Here is a 23,792-nt window from a genome sequence, read left to right as displayed (position 1 = left end):
GCTAGAGTACAGATACTCCTATTTCAATGGCAAAAAGGAAATCATCACAATAGTGTCAGGTGCAGTTATCCCTGTACAAATGCAGTCAGAATGTACATTCCAGAAAAGGTGAAAATGAACCTGGAAAAGACGAACAGGCTTTTGTTAGAAATACAGTAATAATTTGTCAATTATTGAAATTAAAAAAGAAAAATGCGGACTTTTCTACCTATGGTTGCCTAGAATCTTGCAGCTAGGCAGTGGCTCAAAGCCATGTGTTGTGTGCACAGGTGAGCTGAAGTAGCTGATGCACTTTACTAGTACCAGATGCTCAGGCTCCATGCCCACTTAGGACTCCGGTTCCCTCTATTCAACTTTTTCAAAGGCCCCAGGTGACTTGAATGTGTCAGCAGGTTGGAGAACCCAGGACCCTTCAAGAGCAATGACTACCAAATTCTAGCATGTAAGAACCACATAGGAATTTAATAAAATTCACTCTCTGGTGCCAGCCATCCACAGACTTTGATGGAGTAGTTGTAAATACAGGTTTCATAATTGCATTTTGGGGGAGCATCCCTGGGGATCATATGCCCATATTCTATGCACTTTACTAGCTGAGAAAAAATAAGGTAGAATCCTTAGGGAGAATTTCTACCAATTCAAACACTGTTCTATACAAGATTGATTCATAAGAAAGTTTATCTTGGCCTATATAATCACATTCATGTGAAGTTTTCCTTTATGTTACAAGTAAAAATACGTGAAAATTCCATGTTTTAGATTAAAAAAATAAGAAATTGCTGAAATGACTTTATTAACTCTGTAGAAGTGACATATCATTAAATCGTGGTTATCACTTTACTTCACTGGCATTTATAAATGTGAACAAAAGTATTGCAAGCATCTAAACATGTAAACTTGAAAGTTTCACATCAGTCCAAATCAACTTATGGCAACCTAACTGTAGGTTCAAAAAGTGATGCTGAAATCCAATGCCAAAATATAACAAGCCTAAGAACATCACACCTCTAAGAATACATATTTTTATTAAAATTTTTGTTCATACAATATATTTTAATCATTCCTCCTAAATCCTTCATACTCATCCAACTCCACACCCCTTTTCTCTTTTTAGAAAACAAATAAGAAAACTAAAATTTTTAGAAGAAATAATCAAGAAAAATACACACAAACACAATTTATAAAAACCCAAAACTAGAAACTACAATGAATAAGCAAAAAGAAGCCGAAGAGGAGGAGGAGGAGGAGGAGGAGGAGGAGGGGGTGGAAGAAGAAGAAGAAGAAGAAGAAGAAGAAGAAGAAGAAGAAGAAGAAGAAGAAGAAGAAGAAGAAGAAGAAAACTAACACCCAGAAAAACAAAAATGCCAAGCAATATAAATCAAAAGGTCTGTGAAGAACTGAGTTTGGATTTTGATGGGGATTGCAAAATGGTTTGATCTGGAAAATATCATCCTAAGTGAGGTAACCCAGTCACAAAAGTATACACATGGAATGCAATCTCTGATAAGTGAATATTAAATAGCCCAGAAGCCCTGAATACCCAAGGCACAAATCGTATAACAAATGATTCCCATTAAGAAGTATGGAGAAGGTCCTGATCCTGGAAAGGATTTATCTAGCATTGGTAGGGGAATATAAAGACAGAGAAAAAAAGGAGGGAGGTCATTGGAGAATGGATGGAGAGAAGAAGGTTTATGGAACATATGGGGAGGGGGGATCCGGGAAAGGGGAAATCATTTGGAATGTAAACAAAGAATATAGAAAATAAAAATATTTATAAAAAAAATAAATAAATCAAAAGGTCTACAGAAATACCTTTGAGTTTACTTTCTGTTGACCCTGGGCATTGTGTTTGCCCTTCAGTGTGGTTTGTATAGCCAGTGAGAGCCCATTGGACACAACAAAGACCTAATCTGGCTTAGATCTTGTGTGTTTCCTCAGTCTCTGAAAGTTCGTATAGGAACCAGCCCTGTTTATCTGAAGGACGCTGTTTACATGGTGTCCTCATCCTTTCTGGTTCTTACATCTTTTTTATTTTTTCTTCCCTAGAACTTTCTGAGTCCTGAGGGGAGGGGCTTGATGAAGACTTCCTACTCAGGACTGTATGTCTCAAAGTTTTTCACTCTCGATTCATTGTCCAGTGGTGCGTCTCTGGATTAAGTTCCCATCTAGTATAAGAGAAGTTTCTGTGAAGATGGCTGAGAGAGACACTGACCTGTGGGTATAGCAGAATATCATTAGGCGTTGCTGTATTTATTCAGGAAACAGTAATATTTGGATTTCTCCTAGGCCTTGGGCCTTTGTCTAGTCTAAGATTCTTGGCCATCTGGTCAGGGACAAGCAGTTGCTCCCTCTTATGGAGTAAGCATTCAAATCAGATCAGATGATGGTTGGTGACTTCCACAATATTTGTGCCATCATTTTACCAGCATATGAAGCAGACAGTTCACCATTGTAGATCATAGCTTTTGTACCTTGACCCCATCCATGACATACACTAGGTCTGTGATCCTATGGCTATCACATAATTTTATTCCCCAAATGTCTCTCTCATTAGCTACATGGTGACAATTGCCCTCATATGTATTTTGTCTCTCCTTAGACTTATAAAGTTCTATGGATTATTTTTGGAAACTCTTAGAAAAGCAATTAGTATAATGACAATCACTTTATAGTTTTACATTATGGGTGATTGGCTTTGTCACTTGACACTTGACATGTAGCAATGGATATTCATAGATTCTATAATCGGTTTTGATACTCTCATTAAACCATCTGTAAATCATCTATTTTATCTAATTCTTTTCAAATCTTAATTTGTGTTTGATCATAAGGTACAGAGAGAATATGTTTCCATTTAGTCAAATGAGTTGGAATTGCATAATATAGATATATTCCTCAAAATGCAAATGTTCTGTTTATCATCTGACTATGGTTTCTGAATAATAGAAGAATGAAAAGAAACTGCCCATCTCTATTAAAAATAATAATAATAAAAAAAGGTAAAGCTTGATTTATATGTGGAAGCCAATATTCCATCCCAAGAAACAGAAAGGAGTACTTTCAGGGGTTATTGTGAAGGCCAGGAGGAGCTGAGCTGGCTCTTAGGTAATCATTGCCATAACTATATAGACACATCAGGCATAGAGTGTAGGAGGAAAGCCTGTTAGGAGACATGCTCTTTACATAGTTCCAAAGAAAAAAGAATGGCTCAATCGTGTCAAAGCAGCCCACTCGCTGAGCTCTAAAAGCTATCCTGACATTTCTCATCAGCAGGGACACCCAAGAGCAATATCCAGTGCCTGAACCACCTGGACGTAAAAGACTCTAATGACATTGGATGGCAGCCACCGGGAGTGGAGACTCTGCCAATGTAATGAGCAACTCTGAAATGATAATAGCTATGGCCTGAGAAGAAAGATTTTAAAGTCTATTTTTAGGGTTATATATAATGGTCATCTCTTAGCAGCTTCACCTTATCACCTACTGCACCTTATTGAGTCTGGCTTTGCAACTCTCCTTCCTAAATCACTCAACCACATGGAGAACCTCAGTGTGTGGCTGTGTATGGCTATCTTCGAGTATGTGTCTTCTGCAACAGAGGCACAGCATCAAGACGCGCAAATGAATGAAAAGATTTTTGAAGGAGAATTTTGTCAGTGGTGTCTGTCAAATGAAGTATTCTGTGTCTGCATTTTATGCCGCAGTTCTATGGACAACACTAGACTAACTTGGAAAGTGATACCTGAGGTACAAGCTTAGCAATACAGAGCCTCAATGGCACATACAGACCCTGGTTTCATTCCCTAGTCCCACAATAAAGAAAAACTTAGAAATCTGGATTCTAGAAGGAATATTTTACTTCATTCCCAAACAATTCTGTTTTTAATGGAGGTAAAGTATGCATCCTGTTACCTGATGTTCTCATTGTAAATAACTTATGTTATCTTTCTCTCAGAAACAAAGTCGTGTTTTGGTTCATTGGTGGCTATTTTGTTTCCCTTCTGCTACTATAGTTGGTTTATGGGAATAGCGAGGGCCTGGAGCATCTGCTTAATGGACTAGCTTCCTGAGTCCTGGGCTGGAACTAAGAGCCAGAACTCTGTGTATTTAGGAATGAGCAGGATACTTCACTCTATACAATCATCCCTTTCAACTCATTTCAAATGTAGCTGGTATTTGCCAAGCATTTTAAACATCCAAGGGTTTATTGCTTGGATTGATGAAAACTTGCTGATCTACCATTACTTGTAATACTAATAAATCTTTTATAATGAATCCACACTCATCCTAAAACTAAAAATAAGAGGTGGAGGCAAAAACGGAGACACTATGCCATTTTTAGAGAGCCGTTCATTTCCTGCTTTTACAGGATTTCTGTTCCTATTTACTAAACCCTGGTATCTTCATGTCTGCCCAAAATACTGGACATGGGAATATGTATAAATAAATGCTTTACGTTTAGGAAATACGTGTTTCAAATCTAATCCTCAAGATTTACTTTTAAAAAAGGCTTCTTTAAGACTTGGATGACTTTTTGAAAAAACGGTAGATGTTTTTAGTTAAATGTTCCCCATTTTTTTTAAATCAATTGCCTGTGAAGTTATACTCAGTATGGTTTCGTTTGTAGAATAAATCTTTTTTTTTTTTTTTGACCCAGGACAGCTCTTTCTGTTGGGGTTCCACAACCACTTGGTGGCAATGTTGTAGAACGCAGTCAGCAGCAGGTGGGGGTGAGACAGACAGAGAGGCCCTTCCCAGTACTTGGGTGAGCATTGTGATTTACTGAATTACAGCCCATAGTTCTGTCTTAATAATTTAGAGGCCCTTATAACCCAGACTGGTTCAAATTTCCAATGGCAGAGTGACAAAAGATGTCACAAATACTTTCAACAAATATATCCACCAGATAAATTAACAAAAAAGCAAGCTGAATTAAGGAGTCTTTAGATTTTCTTCAAAAGTAATTAAAAGTTAGAGGAAATTTAAAGACAGTTAATAAATAATGTGAATTCAAAACTCAAACTTAGTCCATGTAGTATAGAAAGCACAGCAAGTCCTTCCAAGTCTGTGTCTAATTTACCACCATAGCTTTTTGTCCAGTCAGTTGTCACCCTGAGTGAAATGCTGAATCCAAAGCGAGCTCATTCCTCCCCAAGGAGCATTTTCTTTGAACATCTCCTTTTCCATGTTTTAGACTCTATTTCTCTAGTCCTAGTAGCCTCTCACCTCAGTCCTCCAAACCTACACAGGGTGTTATCTCTCCTTCCTCATCTTAGCATCCATCTTCCTCACTTCTCACCAAAAATGTTGTAACTTTCCTAAGCTATGTACACAGTGCAAGTCTGTTTCCATTAGTGATTCTCAGGAGGGTGCTTTCATTTATTTCTTGCTGATATCTTTCTGTTCCCTCTGTAAGTAAAACATGACTACAGCAGAAAGGCCGTTCCGTAGATACTGCAGATAGGATCAGTTCACTGTGTTATTCCAGTTCATGATATTTATATTCCAGTAAGCAATGAAATCAAATAAATAATTTTTATCAATATTTGTGTGCCTGCAATGTGTTCGTGTATGTGTTTCTCTGTGTGTGTTTCTGTGTGTGTGTTTCTGTGTGTGTGTGTGTGTGTGTATTTGATAAGGACACAAACATTATCCCTACAACTAAGTGCCTAAGAATAGTAAAAGTATAAGAATTTAATAAAGGATATGTATGATAAGTTTTAAATCTTGATCACAACCTATAAGGTAGATGCTAATATTTCCCTTACTTCAAGTATGACATTTATAGTTTTAGAGCAATTATAGCAATAAATTCCAAGACAGGTACTTACATTTTTAGCAAATGGGCTTCAGAGAATACACTTATAAGTACTATATAATATTGTTTCTCCTTAAATGCAGAGTAGACGTGTGTGTTAATTAACCAAGTATAAAAATATTCCAACAACTTTCTTATTTGATATATTTTTTATTTACATTTCAAATGATTTCCCCTTTTCTGGGCCCCCACTCCCCGAAAGTCACATAAGCCATCTTCCTTCCCGCTGTTCTCCCACCCACCCTTTCCCACTTCCGTGTTCTGGTTTTGCCCTATACTGCTACTCTGAGTCTTTCCAGAACCAGGGGCCACTCCTCCGTTCTTCTTGTACCTCATTTGATGTATGGATTATGTTTTGGGTATTCCAATTTTCTAGGCTAATATCCACTTATTAGTGAGTTCATACCATGATCAATCTTTTGAGTCTGGGTTACCTCACTTAATATGATGTTCTCCAGCTCCATCCATTTGCCTAAAAATTTCATGAATTCATTGTTTCTAATGGTTGAATAATACTCCATTGTGTATATATACCACATTTTTTGCATCCATTCTTCCGTTGAGGGATACCTGGGTTCTTTCCAGCTTCTGGCAATTATAAATAGGGCTGCTATGAACATAGTGGAACATGCATCCTTATTACATGCTGGGGAATCTTTTGGGTATATGCTCAGGAGTGGTATAGCAGGATATTCTGGAAGTGAGGTGCCCAGATTTCTGAGGAACCACCAGACTGATTTCCAGTCTTGTACCAATTTGCAACCCCACCAGCAGTGGAGAAGTGTTCCTCTTTCTCCACATCCTCGCCAATGCCTGCTGTCTCCTGAGTTTTTAATCTTAGCCATTCTGACTGGTGTGAGGTGAAATGACACAAGGAAAGTCCTGTTTATAGTTAATAAACTCCAATGTGGTATATTGTTCAAGGAATTACTGTGAATTTTCTTCTTTTCTTTTCTTTTTATAGATATATACTATACTTTTAATCTTCTTCCAAGAACTTAAGTTTTTCTGAATTACATTTATATCTCACTTAAATGTAAATTCTTCGAATACAGACATCTAAGACACTCCTGTTTCTAATTTTGCTGTAGTTTCAGATACGTGGAAAGTTTGCAGTAGATATTTAATGAAAAATTGTTCTAGTTCCAGTATGGTTAAAGCTTAAGGGATTTTCCTTTTTTTTTTTTTTGTTGCAAATCCTGGTTGATTTGATTAAATAAAAGTGCAGCTCAAAGTTATCTGTTCAACATTTCTTATGATATACATAATCTGACTCCTTGTCAAAATACTGACTTCTAAGTACAGTCATACACTCAAACAATTAAGGAAAACTTGGTCTTCCTAGAAGGTTGAGGCTTGAGAAATGAACTTAAGGAAATACTGAGATTCTTGCTACTGCACATCTGTATCTGCTGGCATCGCATGCTGTGATTCTGTGTTAGCTCGCACTAAGGGGAGACCCGTCAGTATGTGGGAAATTGCATTGGGTTGTGCTGTCTGCCCCATGCTAACCTCCAGTGTCATCTCTCCTTCCATCCTTGACTATTGCCCTCGACACAGGGATTCAGGCTTTTCTCAAGCCATTCTTTTCCATGACTAATGTCCCATCCTAAATTAGTCCCTAAATGCCCCTTAGTTTGTCCTCAGTGATCTTTTTGGATCTTTTAAAGGGACAGTGGAGATTTCATTGCACGTAATAGTAGTTGGCACAATTACTGGTGTGTTTTTCTCCTACACTATAAACCCTTTAAGCTATCACATGGTCACCTCTGTGACACATAGTCTGGAATAGTGACATGAATTTATTGATTAGTACATGGTGTAAATGAATGATTTTGGATGTGTAATATGATTTTAGTGTAGGTGTTTAATTTCTTTTTATAAGCCCCTAAACACACCAAAAATATTTTGCAACTGTAGAAAAATATGGTATATAACTCAGAGGTGCAAGGTTTTAAAATGTAGTTTTGGAACAGTTAAAATATATAACAATGGGTTAATTTTGAAACCAATGATTTATACAGTTTTTTTCTTTGTGTCTATAGGTTCAACATTTGTGGATTTAACCATTCAGCAATGGAATGCATGTCTTTCAATTGCATCAGTATGAAATGTGTATAGACATTTTTCTTGTCATTATTGCCTAAACATTGCGGTATAGCAACTATTTACATATAATTTACAACATACTATGTACCACAAGTAATTTAGAGAAGATTTAATGTGTACAGAAGGATGTATGTACATTATATGCAAATAAAATAGCATTTTATGTGAGGGACTTGATCATCACCAGATTTAGGTATCTCGGAAATTCTGAAATCAGTCGCTGAAGGGTAGGATGGAATTCTGTATTAAGTTTCTTGATCTGAAAAGTTTCATGAATAGTGAAATGAATACATGCATTTCACAACTAATCAGCTGAAATTATGTTTTATTTAATGTACAGACCTAGGTTAATTCCTTTTGACAGACTTACAAACATTTTTCTTTCATGCATCAGCAGAGTTATGTGAAATCAATAAGAGTTCTGCTACGTAGGCGCCACATGGTCAAGGTTCACTGACAAGATATTAAATATATAAATGCTGCATGTAGCAAGAAAGTTTCCCTTGATTCTAGGCATTTTATTTGATATCTCTCTTTATTCTGACCCTTCTTATAAGTGTGAGTTCTCAACTTCTCTGAATGTTACCTAAATATCAGAGGTGGAACTCACAGCACCTTCTCTGATTTTTGTGAATATCTATCCTCAGTGGATGAATTTAATATATTTGTCAACTAGTGCTTTAAAAAATGATGCTGTGTTCATTAGAGTAGTGCTTACTAATGTTATCATCAATTATGCATTATACAACTAAAAATAAATAGATTTTAAAGGTCCTAGAAAAAGATTTTTATTATTTCATTAAAATATTTCTTCTTCAATGAGGAAATTCATCCTCAGTGGATGAATTTAAGATATCTGTCAACTAGTGCTTTAAAAAATGATGCTGTGTTCATAAGAGTAGTGCTTACTAATGCTATCATCAATTATCATTATACAACTAAAAATAAATATATTTTAAAGGTCACAGGAACAGATTTTTATTATTTCATTAAAATACTTCTTCAGCAGCTGATGCATGTGTTCATTTCACTATTCATATGAATATAACGTAAGGAAAGTGATTCAGAAATTTGTGTTGTCTATTTTTCTCCTTCTAAGTGAAATGCCAGCATCCTCACTCATACCTTCCTTCTTGTTTCGCTTCCTTGGGTCTGTGCAATGTAGCATTGATGTCCTTCCAGGATTGTTCGGCTAATACCCACTTACAAGTGAGTACATAGAATGCATATTCTTTTGAGACTGGGTTACTCACTCGGGATATCATTCTCAAGCCCCATCAATTTGCCTGCAAAATTCAGGCTGTCTTTGTTTTTAATAGCTGTGTAGTATTCCATCGTGTAGATGTACCACATTTCTTTATCCATTTTTATTTGAGGGACATCTAGGTTGTTTCTAGTTTCTGGCTATTATGAATAAAGCTGCTATGAACATAGTTGAGCACATGTCTTTGTGGGATGGTGGGGCATCTTTTAGGTATATGCTCAGGAGTGATATAGCTGGGTCTTGGCGCATGACGTATTAACTAACAGAAACCTTAGACTGGAAATATTTATAAGAGAAAAGAGATTCAAGTTTGAGTTTGAAGATGTGAAAGTGAATTTTGACTCCTGGCAATGGGTGATCAATATTAGATGTCATAGTTTGCGACTTAAATTTTAGAATGAAGAAGGCCTTTCAGTAAATAAGTGGACATTACTTTGGAGGAGAACGGGGTGCTGGCAGAAGAGGAGTTGGACAAAAGCATTGCATTAAAATACAGAAAGAATTTGAAAAATATCTGTGGAAAGAACAAAACATACTATGAACAGAAATCATTCTCTAGCTTCTAGTCTTGAAAAACGGAAGGGTAGTGTTGCTTCAGTGTTCTCCAAATATTTTCTCAACTTTGAAAATACAAACATATAAGTACCAAGAAACACATTAATAAGAATTTTTATGCTGAAAGAAGAAATACATTGGTGAGTGGAATTAAATCTTTCTGAAGTTTTCTCATTAAATATTGACTTAATAATAAAGCATTTTATGTATTAAAATAAATTAAAATAAGTAGAATTTATATTAGGAAAATATTTTATAAATGTAGAAAGCGCTGCTATACAGATATTTCTTTAGTATTGAGACATTCCCTCCCTTGGGAAGCTCTTCAAGACAAAGGAAGTAACTGAAACCCATTAGGTCCAGGAAGTGCCTGGTATACAATTCACAAGGCCATTTTGTGAGCTTATGCAAACAGAAGTAATTGCTTCCAAGAAGAGACTCTCTAACCCCCAGTGATGCCAGGAAGTTGGCACCTGGATGTAAAGTCCTCTCTCACTGTATGGTAAGACTTCGTGATGTAGCAGCCTTTGATTCGTTCATGGCCATATAAGTAGCCCTAGTAAATTGATTAGTACATTAGACTGGACTTGAGTGGAACAGTTCCATGTTGGCTGTGTGTTTGTGAATATCTCTCCAAGGGGAGCAAATGTCCTACCCCGACTGAGCAACATATGTGCTTTTGAAGTTTTTGGTGTAAAGCATGGGGAAAAGAAAGGCTTTAAGTGTTTTATGTTTTATCTTATAAAAAAGTAGACATTATTTTCTATGGTGCTGGAGTTTGGTTGCAAGATCAAAGTTACAGCAATTTGTCACCTAAAGGGGCCTGATTTCTGCTCAGTGCCAGTGCTCCACTGGGTCATCCCAGGTTGAAGCCTCCAATACTTACAAGAACACAGATTTGGACACACATGTTTTATCACGTGTATCTTTAAAACAAAAACAACTCCCAAATGCCTTCCCAAGTTATATTTTTAGTCATGTTGTTGGAATTTCGTTTGTTTGTTTTGTTTTTTGGGGAATGGTTTCTCTGTGTAGCCCTGGTTATCCTGGAACTCACTCTGTAGACTAGGATGGTCTTGAACTCAGAAATCTACCTGTCTCTGCTTCTCAAGTGCTGAGATTAAAGGCATGGGCCAATCGCTTCTTGGCCTTTTGGCTAAGATCAATTATAAAGGTATGTGCCACCATTGTCCGGTTCGTTGTTGGTAATTTTATTAGGAAAATATTAATCATGTGTTGAGATTTCAATAAATATTCTTTCAATATTGGTAGGAACCATGAAGTTATAAAATATGATAACTTGATATGAACACATGATAGTTATAAAATAATTTTGGTTATAGAATATTAATATAAAATGGAAGCAATAACATAATAAAATGTTTTAATACTAATTATAATTCTATTTTCAAGCAGGAGAGAGTTAAAAAGATTAGCTTATGTTCTGTAAAACTATCTCTTTATAAAATGAGAAGTCCTGAGAAATAAGTAATTTTAGGTACCAGAATGTGCAAGTAAAAGATCAGTGTTGTCAGGGAGTCGTGGGAAGAAGAAATTGTGGACTAATAGTTCTGAACTCTTCTAGAACATGAAAATATTAAGATGTGCCACAAGATTTCGTTTGGATCACTGACTGTGGTTTAATGAGTGTGAATTAAATTTCTATACCTTCAAAGAATTAAATGAAATGATATTTAGGATACTAGATATTCTAAAAATATAATTCTACATCTTTAATTAACCATATTTTACTACACTCCAAGAAAGGACATTGTTCCCTGATTCCAGATGCTGCCACAATAGGCTGATGAGAAGGAAAAAGAAGGTGTTTTTGACCAATAGTGTATGCTCTAAGAGCAAGAATTGACAAATGAGACCTCATAAAATTACAAAGTTTCTGTAAGGCAAAGGACACCATCAAGAGGACAAATTGGCAACCAACAAATTGGGAAAAGATCTTCACCAATCCTACATCAGATAGAGGGCTAATATACAATATATATAAAAAACTCAAGATGTTAGACTCCAGAAAACCAAACAACCCTATTAAAAAATGGGGTACAGAGTTAAAGAAAGAATTCTCACCTGAAGAACATCGGATGGTGGAGAAGCATCTTAAAAAATGCTCAACTTCATTAGTCATTAGGGAAATGCAAATCAAAACAACCCTGAGATTTCACTTTACACCAGTCAGAATGGCTAAGATTAAAAATTCAGGAGATAGCAGGTGTTGGAGAGGGTGTGGAGAAAGAGGAACACTCCTCCACTGCTGGTGGGGTTGCAAATTGGTACAACCACTCTGGAAATCAGTCTGGCGGTTCCTCCGAAAACTGGGCACCTCACTTCCAGAAGATCCTGCTATACCACTCCTGGGCATATACCCAGAGGATTCCCCACCATGTAATAAGGATACATGCTCTACTATGTTCATAGCAGTCCTATTTATAATTGCCAGATGCTGGAAAGAACCCAGGTATCCCTCAACAGAAGAGTGGATGCAAAAAATGTGGTATATCTACACAATGGAGTACTATTCAGCCATTAGAAACAATGAATTCATGAAATTCTTAGGCAAATGGATGGAGCTAGAGAACATCATACTAAGTGAGGTAACCCAGACCCAAAAGATGAATCATGGTATGCACTCACTAATAAGTGGATATTAACCTAGAAACCTGGATTACCCAAAACATAATCTACACATCAAATGAGGTACAAGAAGAAAGGAGGAGTAGCCCCTTGTTCTGGAAAGACTCAATCAAGCAGTATTCGGCAAAACCAGAACGGGGAAGTGGGAAGGGGTGGGTGGGAGGACAGGGGGAGAGAAGGGGGCTTACGGGACTTTCTGGGAGTGGGGGGGCTAGGAAAGTGGAAATCATTTGAAATGTAAATAAAAAATATATCAAATGAAAAAAAAAGAAGGTGTTTGTGCAAGCGGTGCCTTGATGAATGAGTGGTTTACATGTGCTGGGGCAGAAAGTCCACTTGTTAATATTACAACAGGCTGCTTCCTTTATTATTAAAAATTAATTGAAAGCAAATTATAATAAACGTTCTCTTCATAATGAACGAAATAGTTCATTTTGAACTTGTTTATTTGAAACGAAAATTTGTCAGGCGAAAGTACAAAGCTAAAGAGCCTTCCGTGATTTCATACTGCCCATTTTAAGGATGAATTTTTTATTTTACTGTATTTTGAATCTCTCTTGCCCCACTATCCAAGGAGTTCACTTCACCTTCGGCTGCCTCACCTGGGCTTCTTTCCCAGGCATTTTGTCCTTCCTATGAAGGAGCACTTCCTGACATCTGCCTTGAATTTCCCTCTTGCCCATTCCTGAACTCTCATCTTGCTATCTTTTCTAAGTGGAAAATTGTCTGCTTGACATTATTTCTATCATGTTCAGTTCTGTATTTTTCAGTGAAATCTTCCTTAATTATTTTCTTCCCAAGAGAGCACTTAATCTTTTTCAGACTGTCCTTATAGATTTTTACCTGTTGGCCTCAGGATAAACTCCATTGCTTCTAAAGGAAACTTTGATAGTCTGAAATACATAGATATTCTATCCAAAGAAGCCTTATTATAATAATATTTACACAATATACAGACTTATTTTTTTACATAGGAGAATCTCTGTGAAAATAGACAGAACATCCAAAGAACAAAGGGGCAAGATCAAATATGGTTCATCACTCAGAAACGTTTTACTCCATTTCTTTCCTCTTTTGTTTACCTTGAGTGCCTTGAGGGTTCACACAGAATGATGAAACATTATTTTTCAGTGTTCATTTTTCTTTAATGTTTAGTTTATACCCAACAGAGCAGAAAGATCTAATACTTAGAAGAAATTGAAATTAAATTAATTTTTTCATTTTTGTTGTTTCTTGTACTTATTAACCTAAGGTCATGGCAACAAAAAGGCATGGTGAAATAGAGAGAAGCCAATTAGTGCTTTGTTTTAATGGACAATTAGGAGAGTAAGTTTTAAGATTCACGAATTAAAATGTTCAGGAAAATACACATGTTATCAGCAATATGACTTCAAAAATATAGTGTGAATGAAAAAGTCTTTGTGTACACAACAAAGGAAAAAGACTCATTTTCACTGCACCAAGTGTTAAGTGCTGTTTCTATTACAGCATCCCTACCTAAAAGGATATTTTAAAAGAACATGTAATTGCTAACACTATATCAAAGATTATTTTAGACTGCTTGCTGTTTACTCTGCAAATAACAAAACAAAGGTATTTAATGGAATTATTGAATTGATAGTGTTAAATTTGAGTCCCACACTTATTTTAATGAGTGCCTCATTTGACTAGGTTTTATAAGTATAAATTGGTAGACTTTTCAAAGTTATTTCTAAGTTGACATCCATTAGAAATTTATCAGTATTAGTAATCCTGGCCACATAGTCAAATGAGAAACATCTTGAACCTTCTAGATTTTCCTAGGAGAATATACATCAACCCAGATCTGTGAATGTCTCAAAGAAGTTTGTGTGTGTGTGTGTGTAGTTTTGTGGTTTTGTCATTTTGTAAGATATGTTTATGTGGAGAATAGTGAGATGGGCTTTCAGACAAAAAGGTCACTCACTAAATGCTTCTCCATGCAAATACATTGCATTTTATAACTTGCTTTCTGTAGATCATTGTGTCAGGGACATATAACACACGAAAACATTATATCATAAAGCCATATTTTCCTGTTTTCTGCCTCTTTCCTAAGTAATTGAGAATAGTATTTTGATACATTTATAAATTTGGCTAAAACCTTAGTAACTCATACATTTAAAAGGTCAAGTGAACTAATTATTTTGAGCTACTCATGTCTTCTCAGTACAGAATAGCATTCTTTATTAAGTTTGTGCAGAGGTTTGTAGCAATTCCTAAAGGGCTAAGTGGGAAAATCTGTATTAAGTGACATGCAAAGTACCTTTTCTATTATCAGTTGTAAACTGTGAACACACTGTTATGCCCAATACTTCTGAGCAGTCTCTTCCTTTTCAAGAAAAGAAGCCAGAAAAAATAGTATGACGGTAATGTCAAATGCAATTGGGCACTTTATATGTTTTCTTGAATCAATGAACACTACATGCATGTCATTTACGTGAATAGTAATACTTTGTGTTTCACACAGACTTTCTCCATCTTTAGCTTCATTAACACTACACTAGTAATTTGCCTATCCTCCTTTGATGGTTTTACAAAATTCAAGAGAGCTAAAGAGTTTACTCACAATGATATCACCCAATGCCTGTTATGTTTTTGATCTTTTAAAATGAAACTTTTCATTTATTTTTATTAGACATTTGCTTTATTTACATTTCAAATGCTATCCCCTTTCTGCATTACCCCTCTGAAAATCCCCTATCCCAGGCCCCCTCCTCCCACTTCCCCCCACCATTTCCTGACTTGCATTCCCCTATGCTGGGGAATCAAGCCTTCACAGCACCCATGGTCTCTCCTCTCATTGGAGTCTGAAATGGTCATCTTCTGCTACCTATGTGGCCGGAGCCATGGATCTCTCAATGTGTACTCTTTAATTGGCAATTCAGCCCCTGGGAGCTCTGGGGGTACCAGTTGGTTCCTCCTGCAAGGCTGCAAACTTCTTCAGCTCATTGGGTCCTTTCTCTAGCTGCTCCATTGGGGACCCTATGTTCTTTCTATTGGTTGACTGTGAGACATGGGTATTTTGATCCACTTTCCAATAAGGATCAAAGTATCCACATGTTGGTCTTCCTTTATATGCACTTAGTATAAATTTTTTGAATGATTTTCCCCTTTTACCTCCTCTTTCACCAATTTCTACCCCACCCCTTTTTAAACTGACCCATCCCTGGTATTTATCCCCTCTATTGCTATACCATCACGTGACTTGTTAGTCCATTTTCAGTCCCTCTCCCACATCCATGGTTCTTTCTGTTTTCCTGGCTTCAATAATCACTCACTCTAAGTTAACACAGAAACTTAAAATTTCATATCTAGAATCTATATATGAGAGGCTATAGTGTTTGTATCTCTGGGCCTGGATTATATCACGTTTAATACTATACAGTTTTATTCATTTTCCTTAAAATTTCATAATTTTATTCGTTGTTAGTGCTGCATAAAATCCCACTGTGTTAATGCATCATGTTTTCTTTATCCATCTGTTGATGAATATCTAATCTGGATTCATGCTTCCTGTTCTCTGTTATTGTGAATAGTATCATAATGAGCTCGAATGTGCAAGTCTCTATGTGGTAGGACAAAGAATTGTTTGATAGAAGGCCTCTGAGTGAAATGACTATGGCGTATAGTAGTCTAACTTCATCTTTTGCAGGAATTGCCATAATGATCTCCAAGGTGGTTGTCCCTTTTACAGTTCTACCAACAATGAGGGATAATAGCTAGGGAAGTCACAAACTATGTACATTTTTACTGATTTTTTTTCTAGTCAAACTGCCTTCTAAATAATTATATTTATTCCCATTGTCTTAGTATTCTACTGCTGTGAACAGTCACCATGGCCAAGGTAAATCTTTCAAAGGACAACATTTAACTGGGGCTGGCTTATAGGTTCAGCTGTTCAGTCTATTATCCTCAAGGGAGGAGCATGACAGCATCTAGGAAGGCTTGATATAGGCAGAGCTGAGAGGTCTACATTTTCTTCAGAAGGGTGCTAGCTGAAGACTAACTTCCAAGCAGCTAGGATGAGGGTCTTAAAGCCCATGTCCATAGTGACACACCTACTCCAAGAAGGCCACACTTCCAAATAGTGCCACTCCCTGGGCAAAGCATATTCAAACCATGCCACTCATAGCCTAGTGACATTTTTAGCCTTAGTCAGAGAAGTCTTGTTTTACAATGGTTGATGTTCAAAGCAGAGATTATAGACCAGTGAAAAGCCAAGAATAAGGCACTGCTAAGTATTCACTTCTAAATGGGACACTTGTGTGGCTCACAGGACATCTTGGAAGAAGGCTAGAAAGACTGTAAGAGCTGCAATTTAGGGAACAGAGCTGTAAAAGGCTCTCTTCTATATATAATATGGCTTTCACAATAAGGAACACACAGCAGCTGTGACAACTTACACAAGATCAGAACAGACACGACAATAAGGAGGAAGGAGGGGTCACCAAAGGTGGACAGAAATAGTGAAGGTGAATGGGGAAACTTTTACCTTAACACATTCTACACAAACACAGAACTGTCAAATTTTAAAAGCAAACACGTCCAAGGAAAAAGAGAATTAGTTTTATTGTTTTGTAAATCAGCATTCCCTGTCCTCCAAACAAATTATTTCTCTTTTTGGGAAAGAACTGATTGCCTGGACCTTATTTCCCTGTAGTCCAGGTCAATCTATCTCAAACATGAAATGTCAAGTTAGAAGTGGGAGCCATCAGTGATTGGGGTTTGAGTTGGTCTTCCAGAAATAAACTCCAAAAGTCATGGTACCCTCTGTGCACAGCTGGTGAAAGTTTTTCCTAGTAAAGAAGATATAGATGATGCCTTGTTTTTCAACAGAAATCAAAGATGTCAAGAGAAAGCTACCCTATGTATGATATCCCTTATTTCTTCCCTGTTATTATTTTACTGAACACAGCCCAGTTCCACTGAATTGTTTGTAACCCCAGTTCTATTATTTATTAAATTCAGTCTGTCTTGTCAGTAATATGTTTTTGGAGATGCTGGTAAATCTTTTTGTGTAATTTTTTTCTGGCTAATTTTTTATTTATATCAGTGAGTTTCTTATTTTAAGTCCCATAATGTTGGAGGGGGAGTAACTAATTTTATTTAATAAAGACTTTGAGACTATTTTTATCTGAAGTACGTGGTTAAGACCTTTCTTACACTAAAAGATGATTTGTGTCTTTCTGTTTCAGACTGAGAAATTCTGTGCCTGCTGTACCTGAATACACCCATTAACCATTTATATTTGGGAGATAAACTTCTGCTACTCTAAAATTTTACTTTCTACTTTTGTTAAAGATAAAAATCATTTTACCTTCCATCTCAAGATAAAATCAGAGTAGAGAAGTTAAGGCAGCAGAAACTTGAAGCATCACATAGCATCACATCTATAATCAAGAGATTATATATATGATTAAGATTATTTTTGTTTGACTCTAGGTCAGGTGATCTCTGAGAGAGAATGGTGCCATCAGAGGCAGTGGGTCCTCTCACTTCAACATAATAAAATTAATATAATCCCCCATTGGAATTTCATAGGGTTGGAGCCTAGCCGCACATGTACAAAGGGTTATTTTAAACTTCTGAGCCTTCTGTTACCAGCTGTCAGGTGCTGAAATTACAGGCATGCACTACCAGTTTATATGTTACTAGGGATTGACCCAGGGCTTCATGCATGCAAAGGAAACTCCCTACCCACTGAGCTCCACCCAGAGCACTCTGTAAAGTCTTACTGTAACTTGTTACGCTGGGTTAGACTGATACCCCTGGGATGCCTGAAGTGAAACTCAGAAGCAGTGAATCTTCGGTAGTTGGGGGAAGGATGGGAGGAGTGGAGGGAGGGGAATCTATGGTCAGGATGTATTGTATGAAAGAAAAATTAAAAAAAAAATCTTTAAGGTCTTTTGATAAAAGAGATTCTTTCTGAAAAAAAAAATAAACTCGTATTTTACCCTTTCAAATAGCTGATGTGACTTCTTGCTAAGAATTATCTTAGAGTTATTATATTCTTGACCTGGGCATCTTTAACACTGTGCCTGTGATAATGAGTTTGTGCTCAAACCCAAAAATGATCCCTGTTTAGGGAAGGTTTGTCTTCATCGTCCTACATGAGGCTTAGAACACTTTCCCCCTTTTTTTCCCAGTTAACCTCCAGCAGAAAGATAGTCTGTAGTTTGCCTTTATGATTCTTCCTTGCAAGCAACACTTTTATTAAATATTTGAGAATGGCACATAACCATTTTGAACATATTATTCCTCTACTCAAATTCCTATCTGATCTACTTCATCTCTTAATTCACACACCATCATATTTTCTCCACTACCCTCTCTCTTAGACCTATCCAATTCAGTTTTTGTTGTCTACATACTCTATTATATAAAGCCTGACCTGAAGTCTAGTTAATACACCAGGAATCATAACATTAAAGAATATTGACCCGTTCAGTTCTTCCCCTAGCTTTTCCATTAGGGTCTCCCAGTTCAGTCAGGTGTTTGGCTATGAGTATCTGCATTTGTATTAGTCAGGTGCTGGAAGAACCTCTCAGGAAATGGGCATACCAGGCTTCAGTCAGCAAGAGCTTCTTTGCATCAACAAAGAGCTTCTTTGTCAGGGTTTGATGTCTGGAAATGGGATAGATTCCTTGGTGGGTTGGTCTCTGGATGGAATTCCCTGCAGTCTCTGTTCCAATTTTGGTCTCTGACTTTCTTTGGACAGGAACAATTTTGGGTTAAAATTTTTGAGACGGGTGGGTGGCCCCATCCTTCAAGTGGGGCCCGTGCCATGCCTATCTACTAAAGGTAGTCTCTACAGGTTCTGTCTCCCTTTTTGCTGGGCATTTTGGCTAAGTCATCCACATTGGGTCCTGGGAGCCTCTCTCTTTCCTGGCATCTGGGACATTGTAGTGGCTACCCCAAGTTCCCCATCCCTTGCAGCTACATACTTCTATTCAATGTCCTGACCTTCTGTACTTCTCTCCTGTCCCTTCCAATACTTGATCCTATGCCCCCCTTTTCCCCTCCCCCACCTCTCTCCCTCCCAGGTCCTTCCCTCCCTCTACCTCCATGATTGCTTTGTTCCCACTTCTATGTAGGACTAAAGCATCCACCCTTTGGTCTTCCTTCTACTTAAGTTCCATATAGTTTGAAGGTTGTATTGTGGGTATTCTGAGCTTTTGTGCTAGTATCCACTTATCAGTGAGAATATACCATGTGTGTTCTTTTGTGACTGAATTACTTCACTCAGGATGATATTGTTTAGATCCATTCATTTACCTGTGAATTTCAGGAAGTCATTGTTTTTAAAAATCTGAGTTGTACTCCATTGTGTAAATGTACCATATGTTCTGTATCCATTCTTCTGCTGAGGGACAGCTGGGTAGTTTCCAGCTTCTGGCTATTATAAATAACGCTGCTATGAACATTGTGGAGCATGTGTTCTTGCTATGTTGGAGCATCTTTTGGGTATATGTCCAAGGGTGGTATAGCTAGGTCTTCAGGTAGAACTATTTCCAATTTTCTAGGAACTACAAGATTGAGTTCCACCAGATTGTGGTTTTACTGGCTTTAAACTCTACCTGCAATGGAGAAGTGTTCCTCTTTTTCCACATTTTCACCAGCATGTGCTGTCAGCTGCATTTTTGATCTTACAATATCAACTAATTTGATCATCTAGAGCTCCCAGGGACTAAACCACTAACCAAAGAGTTTATGTGGAAGGATCCATGGCTCTAGATATGTATCTAGTAGAGGAATGTCTTATCCTGCATCAATGGGAGGGGATGCCCTTTGTTGTGTGGAGGCCTGATACCCCAGCCTGGGGGAGATGCTAGAGTAGTGAGGAGGGAGTGGGTTAGTGGATGGAAGAGTACTCTCATAGAGGCAAATGGGAGGGAGGATAACAAGGATGGGATGGAGGAGCTGTGGAGGGAAAACCAGGAAGGGGGATATCATTTGAAATGTAAAGGAATGAAATGATTCATAATAATAAAAAAATACTGACTCTTCCCTTTTCAGCAGCTATCAAAATGTAATAGCTCCTCAGCTATTATGTCCAACTTCTGTTTTAATTTGGGTTTTATTGCTGTAAAGAGACACCATAACCAATGTAACTCTTTGTAAAGACAAATATTTAATTGGGGATGGGCATACACTTTGAGAGGTTTAGTCCATTATTATCATGGCTAGAAGAATGGAAGTGCGCAGTCAGACATAGAATGTATTCTGACCATGTAGTTTCCCTAACTCAAGTCCTCCCAGGTCCTTCCAGTGCCCCAACCACATAAATTCATGTATTTTCTCTCCTACAATTTTTTTGTGGGTTTTTGTTGTTATTGTTATGGTTTGACTTTCTTTTTCATTTTGGGTTGTGTTTTGTTTGGTTATATTGGAGCTGTCATTCTTTTTTTATTTTTTTATTTTTATTTATATATATATATATTTTTTTCTATATTCTTTGTTTACATTCCAAATGATTTCCCCTTTCCCAGTTCCCCCCTCCCCATATGTCCCATAAGCCTTCTTCTCTCCACCCATTCTCCAATCACCTCCCTCCTTTTTCTCTGTCCTGGTACTCCCTTGCCATTTGTTATGCTAATTGTGCCTTGGGTATTCAGAGCTTCTGGGCTAATTAATATCCACTTATCAGAGATTGCATTTCATGTGTATTATTTTGTGATTGGGTTACCTCACTTAGTATGATATTTTCTATTTCCAACCATTTGCCTAAAAATTTCATGAATTCTTGAGTTCTTTATATATATTGGATATTAGCCCTCTATCTGATGTAGGATTGGTGAAGATCTTTTCCCAATTTGTTGGTTGCTGATTTGTCCTTTTGATGGTGTCCTTTGCCGTACAGAAACTTTGTAATTTTATGAGGTCCCATTTGTCAATTCTTGCTCTTAGAGCATACGCTATTGGTGTTCTGTTCAGAAACTTTCTCCCTGTACCAATGTCCTCAAGGGTCTTCCCCAGTTTCTTTTCTATTAGCTTCAGACTGTCTGGCTTTATGTGGAGGTCCTTGATCCATTTGGATTTGAGCTTAGTACAAGGAGACAAGGATGGATCAATTCACATTCTTCTGCATGAACAACCCTATTAAAAAATGGGGTACAAAGTTAAACAAAGAATTCTCACCTGAAGAACTTCGGATAGCAGAGAAGCATCTTAAAAAATGCTCAACTTCATTAGTCATTAGGGTAATGCAAATCAAAACAACCCTGAGATTTCATCTTACACCAGTCAGAATGGAGAAAGAGGAACACTCCTCCACTGCTGGTGGGGTTGCAAATTGGTACAACCACTCTGGAAATCAGTCTGGCAGTTCCTCCGAAAACTGGGCACCTCACTTCCAGAAGATCTGCTATACCACTCCTGGGCATATACCCAGAGGATTCCCCACCATGTAATAAGGATACATGCTCTACTATGTTCATAGCAGCCCTATTTATAATTGCCAGATGCTGGAAAGAACCCAGGTATCCCTCAACAGAAGAGTGGATGCAAAAAAATGTGGTATATCTACACAATGGAGTACTATTCAGCCATTAGAAACAATGAATTCATGAAATTCTTAGGCAAATGGATGGAGCTAGAGAGCATCATACTAAGAGAGGTAACCCAGACTCAAAAGGTGAATCATGGTATGCACTCACTAATAAGTGGATATTAACCTAGAAAACTGGAATACCCAAAACATAATCCACACATCAAATGAGGTACAAGAAGAAAGGAGGAGTGGCCCCTGGTTCTGGAAAGACTCAGTGAAACAGTATTCGGGAAAACCAGAACGGGGAAGTGGGAAGGGGTGGGTGGGAGGACAGGGGGAGAGAAGGGGGCTTATTGGACTTTTGGGGAGTGGTGGGCTAGAAAAGGGGAAATCATTTGAAATGTAAATTAAGAATATATAGAATAAAAAGAAATAAAAAAATAAAAATAAAGTATAGCCCCCAAACATAGGAATAATAATAATAAAATGGTCCTTGATCCATTAGGATTTGAGCTTAGTACAAGTAGACAAGGATGGATCAATTCGCATTCTTCTGCATGCTGACCTCCAGTTGAACCAGCACCATTTGTTGAAAAGGCTATCTTTTTTCCATTGGATGTTTTCAGCCTCTTTGTCGAGGATCAAGTGGCCATAGGTGTGTGGGTTCATTTCTGGATCTTCAATCCTGTTCCATTGATCCTCCTGCCTGTCACTGTACCAATACCATGCAGTTTTTAACACTATTGCTCTGTAGTATTGCTTGAGGTCAGGGATACTGATTCCCTCAGATTTTCTTTTGTTGCTGAGAATAGTTTTAGCTATCCTGGGTTTTTTGTTGTTCCAGATGAATTTGATAATTGCTCTTTCTAACTCTGTGAAGAATTGAGTTTGGATTTTGATGGGTATTGCATTGAATCTGTATATTGCTTTTGGCAAAATGGCCATTTTAACTATATTGATTCTCCCGATCCATGAGCATGGGAGGTTTTCCCATTTTTTGAGGTCTTCTTCCATTTCCTTCTTCAGAGTCTTGAAGTTCTTGTCATACAGATCTTTCACATGTTTGGTAAGAGTCACCCCAAGATACTTTATACTGTTTGTAGCTATTGTGAAGGGGGTCATTTCCCTAATTTCTTTCTCAGCCTGCTTATCCTTTGAGTATAGGAAGGCCACTGATTTGCTTGAGTTGATTTTATAACCTGCCACTTTGCTGAAGTTGTTTATCAGCTGTAGGAGCTCTCTAGTGGAGTTTTTTAAAATAAATTATATCGAATAAAAAATGCTAAAAAAATAAATAAATAAGGCTGCTATGAGATTTCACCTCACATCAGTTAGAATGGTTAAGGTTAAAAACTCAGGAGATAGCAGGTGTTGGCGAGGATGTGGAGAAAGAGGAACACTCCTCCACTGCTGGTGGGATTGCAAGATGATACAACCACTATGGAAATCAGTCTGGTGGTTCCTCAGAAAACTGGACATGACACTTCCGAAGGACCCTGCTATGCCTCCCCTGGCATATACCCAAAGGATTCCCCGGCATGCAATAAGGACACATGCTCCATTATGTTCATAGCTATCATTCTTAATAAGCAGCTTTAAACAGTGACGGATACAAAAATTTCTGTTTTGTGATGGGACAACTGTTTTTTAATGATCACTGGGGTTTTAGGCAACTAACATTTCCCCTTCGTTATTATTACATATAATGTAGAGGTGATATCATACCTCCCTTACAAATACTTTCACCTATTATAGCTTCTTACTATCACTGTTTTGTGTTTTAATGTTCTCAGTATCTAATCCAGTAATTCACATTAGCTCTTACTAAATCCAATATTCTACTAGTTAAAAATTCCATAATAACAGATTTCTCTCTTTCTTTT

At 37.3% G+C, this 23,792-nt stretch overlaps 1 pseudogene; it reads right to left on the bottom strand.

Annotated features, from left to right (window-relative positions):
* LOC127666318 (S-adenosylmethionine decarboxylase proenzyme-like) overlaps positions 1-23,792 on the bottom strand; it is a 141,983-nt pseudogene that overhangs the window by 6,212 nt on the left and 111,979 nt on the right.

This window comes from Apodemus sylvaticus, chromosome 15, assembly GCF_947179515.1.
Source record: "Apodemus sylvaticus chromosome 15, mApoSyl1.1, whole genome shotgun sequence".
In the NCBI taxonomy this organism is placed as follows: domain Eukaryota; kingdom Metazoa; phylum Chordata; class Mammalia; order Rodentia; family Muridae; genus Apodemus; species Apodemus sylvaticus.
This window is presented reverse-complemented; position numbering and strand designations above follow the sequence as displayed.